Source organism: Carcharhinus amblyrhynchos, unplaced genomic scaffold, assembly GCF_965287045.1.
Source record: "Carcharhinus amblyrhynchos unplaced genomic scaffold, sCarAmb.v2.hapA scaffold_42, whole genome shotgun sequence".
NCBI classification, from domain to species: domain Eukaryota; kingdom Metazoa; phylum Chordata; class Chondrichthyes; order Carcharhiniformes; family Carcharhinidae; genus Carcharhinus; species Carcharhinus amblyrhynchos.
The window spans coordinates 3,022,035-3,040,103 of record NW_027649783.1 but is presented as its reverse complement, the minus strand read 5'-3'; the positions used below and the strand labels follow the sequence as shown (position 1 = coordinate 3,040,103).

Genomic DNA, 18,069 nt, shown 5'->3' with positions numbered 1-18,069 from the left:
CCGTGCAGAAGAAGGCCATTTGGCCCATCAAGTCTGTACCGACCACATTCCCACCCAGGCCGTGGTGCTGTAACCCGCATTTACCTTGATGATCCCCCTGACACGAGGGTCAACGTAACATGGCCAATCAACCCAGCCCGCACATCTTTGGGTTCGTGAAAGAAACCCACGCAGACATGGGGAGAATGTGCAAACTGCACACAGTGATCAGAGGCCGGAATTGAACCTGAGACTCCGGTGCTGTGAGACAGGAATGCTAACCATTGTGCCTCCCTGCCGCCCAAAATTCGTCCCACTTTCTTCGGAAATTTCCCGTCTCGTATCCTTCAGTATCTTTAGATGGCCAACTGGAATTTAAATCTAGTGATCGTTTCTTCTTGTGTTCTGCGGTGATATATTCACTGCAGGGAATTCTCGTGAGCTCAAACCTGCTCCCGATTTAATAACCTGCGGCTGGGCTTGTCTGGGATTATGAACCCGGGCCCTCCAGCACGGTAATCCAACCCCAAACAACAATCATACCCCGAGACTAACAACCCAACTGCCAAATGCCAACGCTTTAGCAGATTGCAAATTGCACAAATGGATTTGGGCCAGCGTCTGTGGGAGTTTGCGCATTCTCCCCGTGCTTGCGTGGGTTTTCTCCGGGTGCTCCGGTTTCCTCCCACACCCAAAGATGTGCTATTAGGCTGATTGACAGTAATAAATTGTCCCTAAAGTAGTTTCCCTCAATGTGGATGGCCATGAAACAATAGATAAGGGTCATGGGTGGAGGGGGAGACTAGTAGTGTTAAAATGGCGGCACGGGCTCGTTGGGCCGAAGGGCCTGTTTCCCGGGCTGTTTTGTTCTTTGTTTCTTCTTGTATTCTGCAGTGATATATCCACTGCAGGGAATTCTCGTGAGCTCAAACCTGCTCCCGATTTAATAACCAGTGGCTGGGCTTGTCCGGGATTATAAACCCGCGCCCTCGAGCACGATAATCCTACCCCAAACAACAATCATACCCCGAGACTAACAACCCAACTGCCACATGCCAACGCTTTAGCCGATTGCAAATTGCAAATGCTGCCAACTCAATGATAATTTAACAGTAATTTCTCTAGTGGAATTTATGATTAAATTATCAGGTCTATCTTATCACACCCCAGCATTAATTCTTCATCTTGTGCTATTCCTGCAACACCCTCACTTGATGTGAATGTCTTCCCTCTGTTAAATTCTGAGTTGCGGCCGGTAGATGTCAGCACACTCAGATAGAGTGAAGCTCACAGACCAGAGAGGGAGAAACACACAAGAATTGTTCAAATTATATTGGGGACGGGAAATATTAACAACACTAATGTTGGACATGTTTTTTGTAATGATATTTATTTTGTAACAGTTGTTATCGTTGTGTGCCCTTCGATTCGAGGATGACATCCGTTCAGGGCCATGAGTTTCTGCTATGGGTCTTCATGTGAGTGAACAGGCCCATTCTCGGCCCACAGAGCTTTCTTCCCTGTTACTGTCTTCTCTGCCGCCATTTTGCCTCATAAAAGTATGCTGCAGATTGGGGGATATGTTTTGCTTATTTTCAAGCTCCTCCCAGTCATCAGCATGAATGCTGCCTCGCTTCAATCTGGAGGATGTCGGGGAAGCATTACTGATGGAATTTCCCTCACACTCTGAGGATGCGCTGATACACTGGTCACATGTACATCATTGCGCTAAAACCACCAACCATCAATGGCATGTATGAGTGAGATATATTCTTATCTGCCCTTCTCTGGTCCCATTTTACAGAATTTTTTTTTGAAAATCTTTCACTAATTTAAAGCCCAGGATCAGCCCATCCCTCAGCCTTGTTATTACAGGAGAAGAAGGATCCAGTTTCTCAGTCCGTTACCAGGCCATTCTCTTTCTACTCAATGATTCTTCTTTTTATGGCCTGTTGGTGTCGCCTGCAGGACCAGCATTTGTTGCCCTTCCCTAATTGCCCTTCAACTGAGAGGGGCTTGTTTGACCATTTCAGAGGTCAGGTAAGAGTCACCCTCTTACTCTGGGTCTGGAGTCACATGTAGGCCAGACCAGTTAAGGAGGCCAGACTTATTTATCTAAAGTGCACCGGTGAACCAGATTATAGTGAACAACAATCGCCGGTAGTTTCAAGGCCGCCATTACTGAGAGGAGCTTTCAATTCCAGATTGATGAAATAGTGCATTTAAATTCCATCAGCTGCCGTGGTGGGATTTACTCCGTGTCCCCAAAGATTAGTGCGGGTCTCTGGATTACCAGCCCAGTGACATCACCTTTCATCCCTGTAATCAGAAACACTTCACTCAGCTCGTTATTAAACCTCTTCCTGAGGAGATTAGATTTTCCTCCACAGAATTTTATTAAACTATTTGGTACAAAGCCTGTTGCTCCATTCGGGAGCATCAATAATTTATTAAGATCACACAAAAAAGACAGATTTCCTCGGAGGAGACTAAAATAATGAGATGAGAAAATTGAATGACCAAAACAACAAGGAAATACATTCTGAGAAAGCGCCCTGCAATGTTTGCAAGAAAATACAGAGCTTTCAGCTGAAGAAGGAAATCGCAATTTGCCGGAAGTTTTACCAGATTTCTGCACAAAACGACCTCGACAGGACTCGAACCTGCAATCTTCTGATATCATCACCGCCACAATTACCGAAGTCAGACGCCTTATCCATTAGGCCACGCGGTCAAGCAATACATCACCGCCCCAAATGTTGGCCTCAAGTCAATAACTGTCGTGATTATATTTATTTTCAGTTTTGTTTTTAGTTACTTCTCTGATTTCCAGATGCCAAAAAATTGAAGTGGAATCCCCAGAGTTTGTCAACACCAGAATTCTAACGTCCACTTCTAACATTCTTGGCTGCCTGTCTGTGTAGAGTTTGCACGCTCTCTCCGTGTCTGCGTGGGTTTCCTTCGGATGCTCCGGTTTCCTCCCATCTCCAACCATGTGCAAATTTGGTGGATTGGCCAGGCTAAATTGACCCTTATTGTTTTGGGGATTAGCAGAGTAATTACGTGGGGTGAAAGGGAGGGATTCACTGTCGGAGAGTCGGTGCAGAATATCTGGGCCGAGTGGCCTCCTTCCGCACTGTCGGGATGCTATGCCTCTTGCACTTCCTGTCTTCAATCTTCAATGCCTGTCCCCAAATCCTTCTGCTAGCAGCTAATGCAGGAACTTCCCCCTGTGTACCTTAGTTCAATATGTTCTCCTCTTTTACACCTCTCTTCCAGCGCCACTCAATCCCTTTTGCTGCACAGAGAGAAACTCCGAGTTATCCAGCCATATCTTGGAGCTAAAATCCCTCACTGCTGGATCCAAAACAGTAAATCCCCTTTCCCCCTTCATAAGGACTCTCACACACTTTGTAAAGTCTGGTTACCGGGCCTGGGGGCAATCCTAAAACAGCTACAGTTAATCAGAGCTTCATAAAGATTGAGCAGAACTTCCCAGTTTTTATACTCAGTATCTCCAGTTATGAAGCCAAACATCCAATCCGCCTTCCTGACGACTCTCTTAAAATCGTCTCTCTCCTTCAAAGATCTATCTGACCCTCAGGTCCCCCTGAGCCTGCACACTGCTCAGAACTGGACCATTCAGTTTCTATTGCCTTTCCCCATCTCTTCTGTCAAAATGCAGCACTGTTCCTGAGTGTGGGATTATTAATTTGTCTCTGCTACAAAATCAGTGAGAGTTGAGACTGCAGCTTCTGTTTCTCCACTGTTAGGCTGACAGCACCGTGGTTGTTCCCTCACCTCAGGGACTGCAGCAGTTTAAGAAAGCAGCAAACCACCACCTACTTAAGGCCGGTTAGGGATTGGCAATGAACGTTGGCCTAGTCAGTGGTACCCACCTCTCGAAATGAATAAAACAAATAAAAACTCGCAACTCCAACCGGAGACGGAGGGACACAGAACAAATCTCACTCACACACATGTGTTGGATACAATATGAATCACCCAATCACATCCCGAACAGAGGGTAAAAGGCAGTCGAAATTGGGCGATCGTTATCCACTTCCAGTTTAACCAGAGTTTTATACAAGAACAGAGAAGATCTTAACACAACATACAACATTTTAACCCAACATGGAACATCATGAGATCAGATAATTAACATTAGCAAAACGGAAAACATCTTCACGGAGAATATTTTGACACAACAGAGCAGTGCAGAGGAGGTTCACTAGGCTGAGACCTGAGATGAGGAGGTTAGCCTATGAAGAGAGACTGGATAGACTGGGTCTGTACGCGTTGGAGTTCAGAAGGATGACGGGGGGATCTTACCGAGACATATAAGATAATGGAGGTGATAGATAGGATAGAGATAGAGAGATTCTTCCCGCTCAGAAAGGATAGCAAGACTAGAGGACACAGCCTCAAGATAAGGAGTGGGGGGCAGTTTAGATCAGATTTGAGGAGGAACTTCTTCACTCAAAGGGTAGTGAATCTCTGGAATTCACTGCCCATTGAAGTGGTGGGGGCTACCTCGCTAAATATATTTAAGTCACGGGTGGAGAGGTTTTTGATAGACAAGGGAATTAAGGGTTATGGAGAGAAAGCGGGAAAATGAAACTGAGCCACTTCAGATCAGCCATGATCTTATTGAATGGCGGGGCAGGCTCGAAGGGCGAGATGGCCTACTCCTGCTCCTATTTCTTATGTTCTTATGTAACAGGGAACACGTTTACAGAACAGGGCATATATTAAGAGAGTATTTTAAAAATATTGACACAAGATGGATCATATTTACACAACCGGGAAGGCATTTTAGACAACAGCAGAAAACATTTCTCAACAACAGAGAGCACAGTTACACAGCAGGAAATATATTTATAAACACGTATTTGCAACAGAAAATTCCTTTTAAAATAGTGATCGACTCTCCAATTCCGTATCTTGCCGGTTTCCCAACACTTTGTCTGTCGTTCCATGTGTCCAAACAGTCTCTCATGCTGCTGTTGTGTGTTTTTCTCTGTCTATTGTATTCTCGGTTTGATGCAGTGATGCCTCCTCACACTGGTGTTCCTATTAAACGATAGAGGAGTGACCATCTGTCTGACTACATTGATGGGCAGCAGAGTGAGACTTTTATCGCAGCAGAGTGGCGCAGCGGAAGCGTGCTGGGCCCATAACCCAGAGGTCGATGGATCGAAACCATCCTCAGCTATTCCTGCTCATAGTGATGATGAAACAACTTAATGGTAACTATGAAGCAGTTGTGACTTTTACCTGGAGATCACCAACTGTTATTTGGCTTCCCTTTTCCCCGAAAAACCTCGATCTGGAGTAAATGGCTTTTTCTGCAACCAGAGCCTTACACAAGAAGAGGGAACATCTTAACACAACATGCAACAATTTACAAACAAATAAAGTCCTCACGGAGAATCTTTTTTACACAACAGGGAACACGTTTGCAAGGGAAGGCGATATGTGAACAGAAAAGAAGAAAAAATATTTCCAGAGCCGGAAACACAACAACAGGGCAGCATATTTCACAACAGCAGAAAGAAAAAAACACTCACCGACATTTGAGACAGTTCCCTGGGTAAGATTGGTCTGGAGAGATATTGGCAAAACACGGATAATTGGGAATAACTCCGAGGGAAAAAGACAATGGGCAGCATGAACACTTTGGGCCGAAGGGCCTGTTTCCATGCTGTAACCCTCTATATCATAAAGCACAGCAGGAAATATATTTACAAACAGTGAAACACTTCACACAACAACAGTGAACATCTTTGAGCAATAGTTCAAAGCAGGACACCTGCACAGCAGGAAATATGCTTACAAGAATATATTTGCAACAGGAAACTAATTTAACATGTGAGTGATCAATTCCGGGTCCTGCCGGTTTCCCGGAACCTTTGTCTGCCGTCACTCATTTACAAACAGTCTCTTTTGCTGCTTTTGAGCGTGTCTTTTCCGTCCATTGCATTCTTGGTGTTCTGCAGTGGATTTGTGTGGCCAGACTGAAGCTCCCTCACACTCGTGCTGGAGTTAAACAACAATGTGGAAGTGAATATCTGAATGGCTACATTGATAGGCAGCAGGGGGAGCTGGATTTACCAGAGCAAAGTGACGCAGCGGAAGTGTGCTGGACTGATAATTCAGAGTTTGATGCATCGAAACTATTTTCTGTTAACGATGATAACAAAGCTACTTGATAACAATTTCGTGGAATATGCAAACATTTGCATTGGCTCCGCTTTTCTGATTTCACCCTCAAACTGCAGTAAATCACATTGATCTGCACACAAGCTGTAGATACTGTGAACATGCACCAGAATATATTAGTGACCGAGGTCATGATGTGCGGGGCACAATTTCAGAATTTGTGGATGATGTGAAAGTTGGGAGCATTGTGAACTCTGAGGAGGATAGTGTAAAACTGTAAAAAGGACATAGACAAGGTGACGGAATGAGCGGACAAGTTCCAGATGAAATTCAAAGCTGAGAATTGTGATGTGATTCATTCTGGTAGGAAGATTATAGAGAGGCAATGAAAAGTAAAAGGGCCGGGTTCAATTCTGGCCTTCAGTGACTGTGTGTATTTTCCACATTTTCTCTGTGCCCACTTGGCTTTCCTCCGGGTGCTCTGGTTCCTCCCGCACTCCATTGATAGGGGAAATGGACTTACCATGCTAAATTTCCCCGAATGTCTCCCAGTATGTTTAGATTAGGAGGATTAACAGGGTAAATATGTGAGGTTGTGTGGATAGGTCAGAGAATCAGTGCACACGCAATGGGCCGAATGGCCACATTCTGCACTGTAAGGATTCAATGATAGAAGTTTTCATATTCCAGTCAAGAGTTCATCAAGAACCAGGGGAAAATATTCAAGGTAAGTATCAAAACTGCAGCGATTCAATGCCTAATGTACATATCTTCGGAAACTAAAGCAACATTTAACATGGCCAATCCACCTCACCTGCACATCTTTCAACCAGGGAGCAAACCAGAGAACCCAAAGGAAACCCACGGGGGAGAATGTGCAAATTCAGCAAAGGTCAGAACCAAAGTCAGGTCTCGGGGCTGTGAGGCGGGGGAGTGGGATTAGATAGAATGTTGTTTCAATACCACCAAATGGGTTGTTACTGCATTGTAAAGATTCTGTGGTTTGTGAATCTATAATATAATCCTACTGAATGGAGCAGCAGGCTTGAGGGACCATGTGATCCACTTCTGATCCGATTTATTGTGCTGCTGTGTCCAGGAAGCTGCTAATTGATTTCTCATCATTAAATCAGAATTTACTCCAAATATATAAATGCATCAACCCTGTGCTCAGTGACAAACACTGACTCGTGGTTAAGCAATGTCTCAGTTTTAATATTCTTGTCCGTGTTTCCAAATCCCTCCATGTCCTCAGCTCTTCCTGCCTTTCGTCATCTCCAACCCAACAATCCTCTGAGATATCCGAACTCCACTGATTCTGCCCTCGTGATAACAAGTCTCACAACACCAGGTTAAAGTCCAACAGATATATTTGTGAGCAAAACCAGGAGCTTTCGGAGCGCTGCTCCTTTATCGCCTTACCTGATGTTTTTCTGAGAACTGAGACTCCAGCTCTGTTTCTCAAAGAGAATCTCTCTGGATAAAGCCGGAATTTACAAGGATTTCTGTCACTGAGACATTGTCTGACGGTCTATGTCTCACTGCTCTAACTCACTCTATCCCTCCATCCCCTCTCATCAACTCTATATGAAGGTGGGATCTTGTTGTTTAGTGACTGAGTGCACACAATCTGTATCTACATCTGATCAAATAGAATTCAGCTTGTGAACAATATCACCGTTTGAACCAGCTCTGGGTTAACCCAGGCACAGCTCTGATTGGCTGCAGCCCCCTGAATCTGGGGAACAGACACTGTGAGCATCGCCGGCCTCAGAGGCTTTCACAGTTACTGAGCTGGGAAACTCCAACTCATCCCCGAGAATCCACAGCACAGAGCGAGAGGAGAGGAAAACCTGTCCTGGGAGCTGTCAATCTGAGACACAGTTTGACCTGTCAATGTGCAGATGTGAAGCTGCTCCTTCCATTCCCAATCTGCTATAACCAGGAGTTCCTAACGCCCAATAATGACCAGCTTGCAGCAATGTGTTTGAATGAACACGATGTCATATCATCCAAGCAGCATTTTGAAATGATCATTCAGTGTATTCTGATGAAATTTATTTCTCATGTTCTGTGTGTCATTCCATAAGAATCTTCCTCTGAAATGAGACCTTGTTTTGTCCTTGCGCTCCTGATGCTGTTGTTTTTCAATCTGTTCACATTATGATTTCCCTCATGGAACCAGAGAAAGGGAACAGCACTGAATCATTCGGCTTATCTTGTCCATGCCAGCCCGAGGGCACCCAGGTGTCCTCTTCAAGCTCACCTTCCTGCACTCGGCCCGGAGCCATGGAGCTGAAAGCATGATGGTGATCCACATACTTGGCACCAAAATACCAGAAGGAGTTCCGGCTCTGGGGCTGCCGGAAGCAAACACTTTCAATGATAATCGCTGCGAGCAGGACTCGAACCTGCGCGGGGAAACCCCATTGGATTTCTAATCCAACACCTTAACCACTCGGCCATCGCAGCTCCACGGGTTGTTTAGCTAATATAATCACCTCAGTAGCGTTCATACTAACTTCATCAGGCACCGTTATTGTACAGAGCTCAGTGTGTGAGCTGAAATTTGTTCCTCTACTTTTGTATCTTTGTCTCTGACGGAGAACTCACTGACTAGGTCAGAGACTTGTTTTTGTATCTCGGTAATTTTTCATTACAAACAAATTAGGTCCGAATAAAAAGAAAAAGAAAAAGAAAAATCTCTATTGTATTTCATTACCGTCAAATGTTGTATTCGCTCCCTATTTTTGTCCACTCGGTTGAAAACAAAAGAGGAAGTGGATAAAGTTACAAGTAAATAATCAATGCGATGGGTGGGAATCGAACCCGGGTCAACTGCTTGGGAAGCAGCTTTACTCACCACTATACCACCATCGCTTACGCTGGCCCACTGCTATTATTTTAATCAGTTATAATTACGGAACTACCTGTGTTGCTGATTTCATCAGACACGAAGTGTGTCCATCAGACAGTTTGGAAACTGAACTTGGCTTGTCTCGTTTCCCTGGACTGTTTGAAGCCACCTTAGAAGGACGGAGATTGAGGGTGGATCTAATAGAGGTGTATAAGATTCTGAAGGGTATAGATGGAGTAAAATGTGGCAGGCTTTTTCCTAGATTGGAGACAAATATCACCAGGGGGCACGGGCTTAGCGTGAGGGGGGAGAAGTATAATTTGGATGCCAGAGGGAGGTTTTTCACACAGAGGGTTGTGAGGGTATGGAATGCACTGCCAAGTAAGGTGGTGGAGGCAGGCACGCTGGAGTTGTTTAAGGTGTACTTAGACAGACACATGAGCGAAATAGGGATGAGGGATATAGGAGACTTTTAAATAAGGATCAGAGCCTCGGGACGTTCCTGGAAATCAACTGTTACATGTGTTGATGTTTTTCTCTTTTACTGCACAAGTGTGTCGGTCCACCTTGTTGTCCAACGAGGGGCACACACGTGGTGGGTCGTGCGTGGGCTGCTCTTGGATGTTTCGAGAATAGCCTAGTACTTTGCGTCGTTTGTGTACGCTTAAACTGGACCAGATGCTGCGCAACACTGCAGCTCAGTGACTATCACTGTTTGCTGTGCAGATACATAGATTTGGGCCAGTATCTGTGGGAGTTTGCGCATTCTCCCTGTGCTTGCGTGGATTTCCTCCCGGTGCTCCGGTTTCCTCCCACATCCCAAAGATTTGCTATTAGGCTAATTGGTGTAACAAATTGTCCCGAAATTATTCTCCCCTCAATCTGGTTTCCAATGTGGGTGCCATAAGCAGAGACATTGGTCAAGGGTGGAAGAGGAAAAACACAATGTTAAAATGGCGGCGCGGGCTCGATGGGCCGAAGGGCCTGTTTCCCGTGCCGTGCTGTTCTTTGTTCTTTGTTCTTTTAACTATTGTTTCGGGCTGAGAATTCATTGAGTAGTTTTGAGGTCCTTTTTTTTCATTTTAACAAATTTTCCACTGACAACAATTTTAAACTAGATTTTCCATTAGGCACAGATGGATCATGAAAATATTTATGTGAATTTTAATTATGCAGTCTCCCTCCCCTCCCCTCCCCTCCCCCCTCTCCCCTCCCCCCTCTCCCCCACTTCCCGCCAGTTCTCAGCCAGACACTGACTGGTTACAAGTTTATTTTACTCTTCACAGAAAATAAATCCCTGGCCCATGATCTGCTTTTCTCCTGTTCTCAGGCACATTCACTTTCAACAAGGGCGCAATAACTGGTTTGAAGAGTCAGAGTCAGACTGCAGTCACCTCGTTTCTCTCTCCATCCCTTTATCTCAGAGTCACCTTACACCATATCCTGCAGCCTGATTTGGCCAAGTTGAGCGAATGGCTCAATGATTGGCAGATGCAGTATATTTTGAATAAATGTGAAGTGATCCAATTTGTTCGCAAACACGGGAAGACAGATTATGTTCTGTTTGGTCATAAATTAGGAGAAGAGAATGTGCAACCAGAACAGAGTGTCCTCATGCACCAGTCACTGAAGGGAAAGATGCCGCTGTAGCAGGCAGTAAAAAATGCAAATGGTATGGTGGCCTTCATAGCGACAGACTTCGAGTACAGGAGCGGGGATGTCTTGATGCAATTATGCAGGGTCTTGGTGAGGCCACAGCTGCAGTTTTGTCTTCTTATCTGAGGAAGGATGTTCTTGTTCGAGAGCGAAAGCAGCGGTTTACCAGACTGATCCTTGTGATGGCAGGACTGAGGTATGAGGAGAGATTGAGTTGGTTACATTTATATTCGCTGGAGTTCAGGAGAATGAGGGGCCTCCTTAGAAAGCTAGAAAATTCTAACAGGATTAGGCCGGGTAGATGAAAGAAGGATGTTTGGGAGTGTCCAGATCCAGGGTCACAGTCTGAGGTTACAGGATAGACAGTTTCGGACAGACATGAGGAGAAGCTTCTTCACCCAGAGAGTGGAGAGGATGTGAAATTCCCGGCCATAGAAAGTAGTTGAGGCCAAAATATTGAATCTTTTAAGAACATAAGAAATAGGAGCAGGAGTAGGCCATCTAGCCCTTCGAGCCTGCCCCGCCATTCAGTAAGATCATGGCTGATCTGTCGTGTCTTAGTTCCACATTCCCGCCCTCTCCCCATAACCCTTAATCCCCTCGCTTATCAAAAACCCATCAACCCGCGTCTCAAATATATTTAGCGAGGCAGCCTCCACCACTTCAACGGGCAGAGAATTCCAGAGATTCACCACCCTTTGAGTGAAGAAGTTCCTCCTCAACTCCGTTCTAAACCGCCCCCCCCCCCCCCCCCCCCCGCTTTATCTTGAGGCTGTGCCCCCTAGTCCTACTGTCCTTTCTGAGCGGGAAGAGTCTCTCCACCTCTACCCTATCCAACCCATTCATCATCTTACACGTCTCAATGAGATCTCCCCTCATTCTTCTAAACTCGAACGAGTACAAGCCTAGTTTATTCAGCCTCTCCTCATAGCTCAACCCCCTCAACTCCGGTATCAGCCTAGTGAACCTCCTCTGCACTCCCTCCAAGGTCAAAATATCCTTGCGTAAGTGCGGCGACCAAAACTGCACACAGTACTCCAGCTGCGGCCTCACCAATGCCCTATACAGCTGCAGCAAGACATAGAACATAGAACATAGAACATTACAGCGCAGAACAGGCCCTTCGGCCCACGATGTTGCGCCGACCAGTTACAAAAACAATGACCCACTAGCCTATACCAATCCCTTTTCGTCCATAAACCTATCCAGAGATCTCTTAAACGCCCCCAAACTAGACGCATTTACAACTGCAGCAGGCAGGGCATTCCAATCCCTCACCACCCGCTGGGTAAAGAACCTACCCCTGACATCCGTCCTGTAGCTACCCCCCCTTAATTTAAAGCCATGCCCCCTCGTGCTAGCTTTCCCCATCCGAGGAAAAAGGCTATCACTATCCACCCTATCTAAACCTCTAATCATCCTATATGTTTCAATAAGATCCCCTCTTAGCCGCCTTCTTTCCAACGAAAACAACCCTAAATCCCTCAGTCTCTCCTCATAGGACCTCCCCACCATACCAGGCAACATCCTAGTAAACCTCCTCTGCACCCTCTCCAACGCCTCCACATCCTTCTTGTAATGCGGGGACCAGAACTGCACACAGTACTCCAAGTGCGGCCGCACTAGAGCAGTGTACAGTTGCAACATGACGCTGCGACTCCTAAATTCAATCCCCCTACCAATAAACGCCAAGCACCGTACGCCTTCTTAACAACCTTATCTACTTGATTCCCAACTTTCAGGGATCTATGTACACATACACCTAGGTCCCTTTGTTCATCCACACTATTCAAAGTCCTCCCGTTAGCCCTATACTCGACACATCTGTTGCTCCTACCAAAGTGAATTACCTCACACTCCTCCGCATTAAATTCCATCCGCCACCTCTCGGCCCAGCTCTGCAACCTATCTAAGTCTCCCTGCAGACTATGACACCCTTCCTCACAATCTACCACACCTCCAACTTTGGTGTCATCAGCAAATTTACTAATCCACCCAACTACACCCTCATCCAGATCATTAATAAAAATTACAAACAACAGTGGCCCCAAAACAGATCCCTGAGGCACACCACTCGTAACTGAACTCCATGATGAATATTTACCATCAACCACCACCCTCTGTCTCCTATCTGATAGCCAATTCCTGATCCAACTTCCTAGATTACCCACAATCCCATACATCTGCATTTTCTGCAGAAGCCTACCATGGTGAACCTTATCGAACGCCTTACTCAAATCCATGTATACCACGTCAACTGCCTTGCCCCCATCCACCTCTTTGGTCACCTTCTCAAAAAACTCAATAAGGTTAGTAAGGCACGACCTATCCGCTACAAAACCATGCTGACTATTTCTAATCAATTCATTACACTCCAAATAACTATAAATCCTATCCCTAATAATTTTTTCTAAAACCTTGCCCACAACAGAAGTAAGACTCACCAGTCTATAATTCCCGGCAAAGTCTCTGTTCCCCTTCTTAAACAATGGGACAACATTCGCTATCCTCCAATGCTCCGGGACTACACCAGAGACCAATGACGACCTGAAGATCAGAGCCAGAGGCTCTGCAATCACCTCTCTAGCCTCCCAGAGAATCCTAGGGTAGATCCCATCCGGACCAGGGGACTTATCTATTTTCAGCCCCTCAAGAATTTCCAGCACATCCCCCTTATCAACCGTAATACTGTCTATTTTACACCCCTGCAACCCAATGTCCTCCTCAGCTATATTCATGTCCCCCTGCATGAACACCGAAGACAAATATTGGTTCAATACTTCTCCAATCTCCTCCGGTTCCACACACAACTTCCCCCTGCTGTCTATAACTGGCCCTAATCTTGCCCTGACCAACCTTCTGTTCTTGACATACCTATAGAACGCCTTAGGATTCTCCTTAATCCTATCAGCCAAAGTCTTCTCATGTCCTCTTTTAGCCCTTCTCAACTCACTCTTCAACTCCCTCCTAGCCAATCTAAAGCTTTCTAGTGCACTATCTGAGCCCTCCAATCTCATCCGAACATAAGCCTCCTTTTTCTTTTTAACCATCGACTCAACTCTTTTAGTGCACCACGGTTCCCTAGATCTACCAAATCCTCCATGCCTGACAGGGACATACCTATCAAGGACTCGCAGTAGCTGCTCCTTGAAAAAACTCCACATTTCGGACGTTCCCAGTCCCTGTAATCTCCTAGTCCAATCTATGCTTCCTAATTCACTCCTAATAGCCTCATAATTGCCCTTACCCCAGCTAAAACTACTGACCCGAGGTTCATGCCTATCCCTTCCCATCACTAAGGTGAACGTAACCGAATTGTGGTCACTATCACCAAAATGCACACCAACTTCCAAGTCTAGCACCTGGTCTGGCTCATTTCCCAGCACCAAATCCAATATAGCCTCACCTCTAGTTGGCCTATCTACATACTGAGTCAAAAAACCTTCCTGCACGCTTTGTACAAACACTGACCCCTCTAGCGAGCTAGAACTATAGCAATTGCAATCAATATTCGTAAAGTTAAAGTCCCCCATAACAATTACCCTATTACTTTCACTCCTAACCAGGATTGTCTCCGCAATCCTTTCCTCAACCTCTCTAGAACTTTTAGGAGGTCTATAAAAGACTCCCAACAAGGTGACCTCTCCTCTCCTATTTCTAATCTCCGCCCATACTACCTCAAATGACAAGTCCTCATCAAACTTCCTCTCCGACACTGTGATACAGTCCTTGACTAGCAATGCTACCCCACCCCCCCTTCTACCTTCATCTCTACTCCGACTAAAGCATTTGTACCCCGGAACCTGCAACAACCATTCCTGACCCTGCTGTATCCATGTCTCTGAAATGGCCACAACATCAAAGTCCCAGGTACTGATCCACGCTGCAAGTTCATCCACATTATTGCGAATACTCCTCGCATTAAAGTACACACATTTCAAACCCTGCTCCGCCCCACCCCCACTATGCCGTGCCTTGCATTCCCCAACTATACCCCCCTCACTTTCACCCCCTTTCCTCACTATCCCTCCCCCCCTCCGAATCAGTTTAAACCTCCCTGCATAGCCTTTGCAAATTTACCCCCCAGGATATTGATTCCCCTCTGGTTCAGGTGTAGCCCATCCCCCTTATAGAGGTCCCACCTTCCCCAGAATGAGCCCCAATTGCTCAAGTACCTGAACCCCTCCCTCCTGCACCATCCCCTCAGCCACGAGTTCAAACTTTCCCTCTCTCTATTCCTCTCTAAACTATCCCGTGGCACAGGCAAGAGTCCGGAGATAACCACACTTTCAGACTTTGCCTTTAGTTTCCACCCCAACTCCATAAATCTTTGCTTAATATCCCCTTCCCTTAATCTCCCTATGTCATGTGTCCCCACATGAACTATAACTTGGGGTTGATCTCCCTCTCCCCTAAGAGTCCTGAATACTCTGTCCGATACATCCCGGACCCCAGCCCCTGGTAGGCAACACACCAGCCCTGAGTCCCTACCCTTACCTCCAACTCTCCTATCCGTCCCCATAACTGTGGAGTCCCCAATCACGAGGCCCAATCTCTTACCCCTAACCACCTAAGGCTTGCCAATAGGCTCACCCCCAGAGACCTGCTCCCTTTGGCTATCCCCAGTTGATTTCTCCTCAACTGTAGCCTCCAGGACCGAAAACCTATTTTGGAGGGGAACAGCCCCAGGGGATTGTCCCCCCAACTGCTTCTTTCCCCTCTTCCTGGCAGTGACCCAAGACTTATTTCTAGGAGTGACTAACTCCTTATAACTCCTATCTATGTCCTCCTCCACTTCCCGAATTATGCGGAGTTCCTCTAATTCCACCTCCAGCTCCTTTACACGCTCCTCCAGAAACTGCAATCTATCACACTTCCTACAAGAAAAATCACCTGAAACACTGCTGGAGTCTCTCACTACATACATTCCACAGGAGATGCAGCTTACAGCCTGAACTGCCATCCCTGAATCAATTACCAGCAGAAAAATAAAAATATATAAAAAAAAAACTTCCTACACACTTATAATTAGGTTAGAGGAGGTGGAAGGGTGGGATTCTCTACCAGTGTAGAGAATCGGGTATCCTCTCTGCACTAATTTGTAGGGTTAGGGGCACGAGAAAAAAAAACTACTACCTCCCTACTTTTATATTCAATCCCCCTCGCTATGAAGGCCAGCATCCCATTAGCCTTCCTGACCACCTGCTGCACCTGCAGGCTGTGTTTCTGCGACTCATGCACAAGGACCTCGATGTCCCTCTGCACCGTCGCCTGCTGCAGTTTTTCGCCACGTAAGTAATAGTCCTTCCTACCATTATTCCTACCAAAGTGGACCACCTCGCACTTGCCAACATTAAATTCCATTTGCCATTTCCTGGCCCATTCGCCCAGCCTATCTAGATCCTTCTGCAGACTCTCCACACGCTCCGCACAATTTGCCGTTCCACCAATCTTGGTGTCATCAGCAAATTTCGACACCCTACACTCGGTTCCCTCCTCCAGATCATCTATATAAATGGTAAATAGCTGAGGCCCCAGCACCGACCCCTGGGGCATTCCACTAGTCACCAACCGCCAATCCGAATAGCACCCATTGACCCCCACTCTCTGCCTCCTATTTGACAACCAATCCTCTATCCACGCTAACACCCTACCCCCAACTCCCTGTCCCCTGACCTTCTGCAATAACCTCTTGTCAGGTACCTTGTCAAACGACTTCTAAAAATCAAGAAAGACCACATCCACCGGCTCTCCTCTATCCACCGCCCTAGACACATCCTCATAGAACTCCAATAAATTCGTCAGACACGACTTCCCCTGAAGGAAACCGTGCTGCGTCTGCTCTATCAAGCAATTCCCCTCAAGATGCCTCGCTATTTCCTCCTTGATCACGGATTCCAACATTTTACCTACAACAGACGTTAAACTAACCGGCCTATAATTCCCTGCCTTTTGCCTGCCACCCTTCCTAAACAACGGCGTAACATTAGCCGTTTTCCAATCTTCCGGCACTTCCCCGGAATCCAGCGACGTCTGGAAAATAATCACCAAGGCATCCACTATCACCTCCGCCATTTCTTTCAGAAAAGAAAGCAGTTTTGAAGAAGCAGTTAGAAATAGCACTTGAGACAAAGTGGATCAAAGGATATGGAGGTAAAAGGTGGGACCAGGATATTGAGTTGGAGGATCAGCCACGATCAGAATGAATGGCGGAGCAGGCTGGAAGGATCACTGCTCCTAAGTTCTGTTTCTGTGTTTCTTTCACTGTATCTGTTAATTTGCAGCGAGTGAATATGGGTTCACTGTGCAGCTGTCAGATATCGAATTGAAAGACTGATACTCACTCACTCACCCTCACACTCTCTATTGTGAACGATCTGGGAACAGACACTGTGAGAATCTCCGGCCTCAGAGGCTTTAACAGTTATTGAGCTGGGAAACTCCAACTAATCCCCGAGATTCCAGAGCACACAGCGAGAGGAGAGGAAAACCTCTCTTGGGAGCTGTCAATCTGAGACACAGTTTGACCTGACAATGTGCAGATGTGAACCTGTTCCTTCCATTCCCAATCCGTTATTGCCAGGAACAACTAACGCCCAGTAATGACCAGCTTGTAGCAATGTGTTTGAATGAACCCGATGACTTCTCATCTAAGCAGCATTTTGAAATTCTCATTCATTCAATGTATTCTGATGAAATATATTTCTTATGCTCTGTGTGTCATTACATAAGAATCTTCCTCTGACATCAGACCTTGTTTTGTCCTTGTGATCCTGATGCTGATTTTTTCCTTCTGCTCACGTTATGATTTTGCTCATGGAACCATCGAAAGAACCAAAGTGACAGCACCGAAGGAAGCCATTCGGCCCATCTTGTCCATACCAACCCGAGGATACCCAGGTGTCCTTTCCAAACTCAGCTGCCTGCACCTGGCCCAGAACCATGCAGCTGAACACATGATGGAGATCCAAATGCTTCAAAGCAAAAACTCCCCAGGATGGCTGCCTGAAGCAAACATTTCCAACCATAACCGCTATGAGCAGTGTTGGAATCTGCTCGGGGAAACCCCATTGGATTTCAAATCCAGCGCCTCAACCACTCAGCCATCGCAGCTGCTTATTTACCAGAATAATGTAACCACCTCAGTAATGTGCATATATTAACTTCATCAGGAACCAGGATTGTGCAGAGCACAGAGTGTGAGCTGAAATTTGTTCCTCACCTTATACTTTGTATCTCTGTCTCTGAATTCAGTTATTATGTCGGAGACTTGTTTCTCTATTCAAATATTTTTCCATTGAAATCCAATTACGTCCGAAGAGAAAATAAAGCAAAGCATCTCTATTACTGTCCAATGTTGTGTTGGCCCTGTTTTTGTTCACTCCGTTTAAAGTCCAAGAGGCCGCGAATAAGGT

General features: G+C 46.0%; 2 non-coding genes across 2 annotated transcripts; both read right to left on the bottom strand.

The window, feature by feature from the left end:
• Positions 1-2,621: 2,621 nt before the first annotated feature.
• trnar-ucg (transfer RNA arginine (anticodon UCG)) lies at positions 2,622-2,713 on the bottom strand. The gene is given in 2 exon segments: positions 2,622-2,657; positions 2,677-2,713. It is a non-coding gene; the product is annotated as a tRNA-Arg (tRNA).
• A 5,818-nt stretch (positions 2,714-8,531) lies between these two features.
• trnas-aga (transfer RNA serine (anticodon AGA)) lies at positions 8,532-8,613 on the bottom strand. Its single transcript has one exon. It is a non-coding gene; the product is annotated as a tRNA-Ser (tRNA).
• Between the last annotated feature and the right edge of the window lie 9,456 nt (positions 8,614-18,069).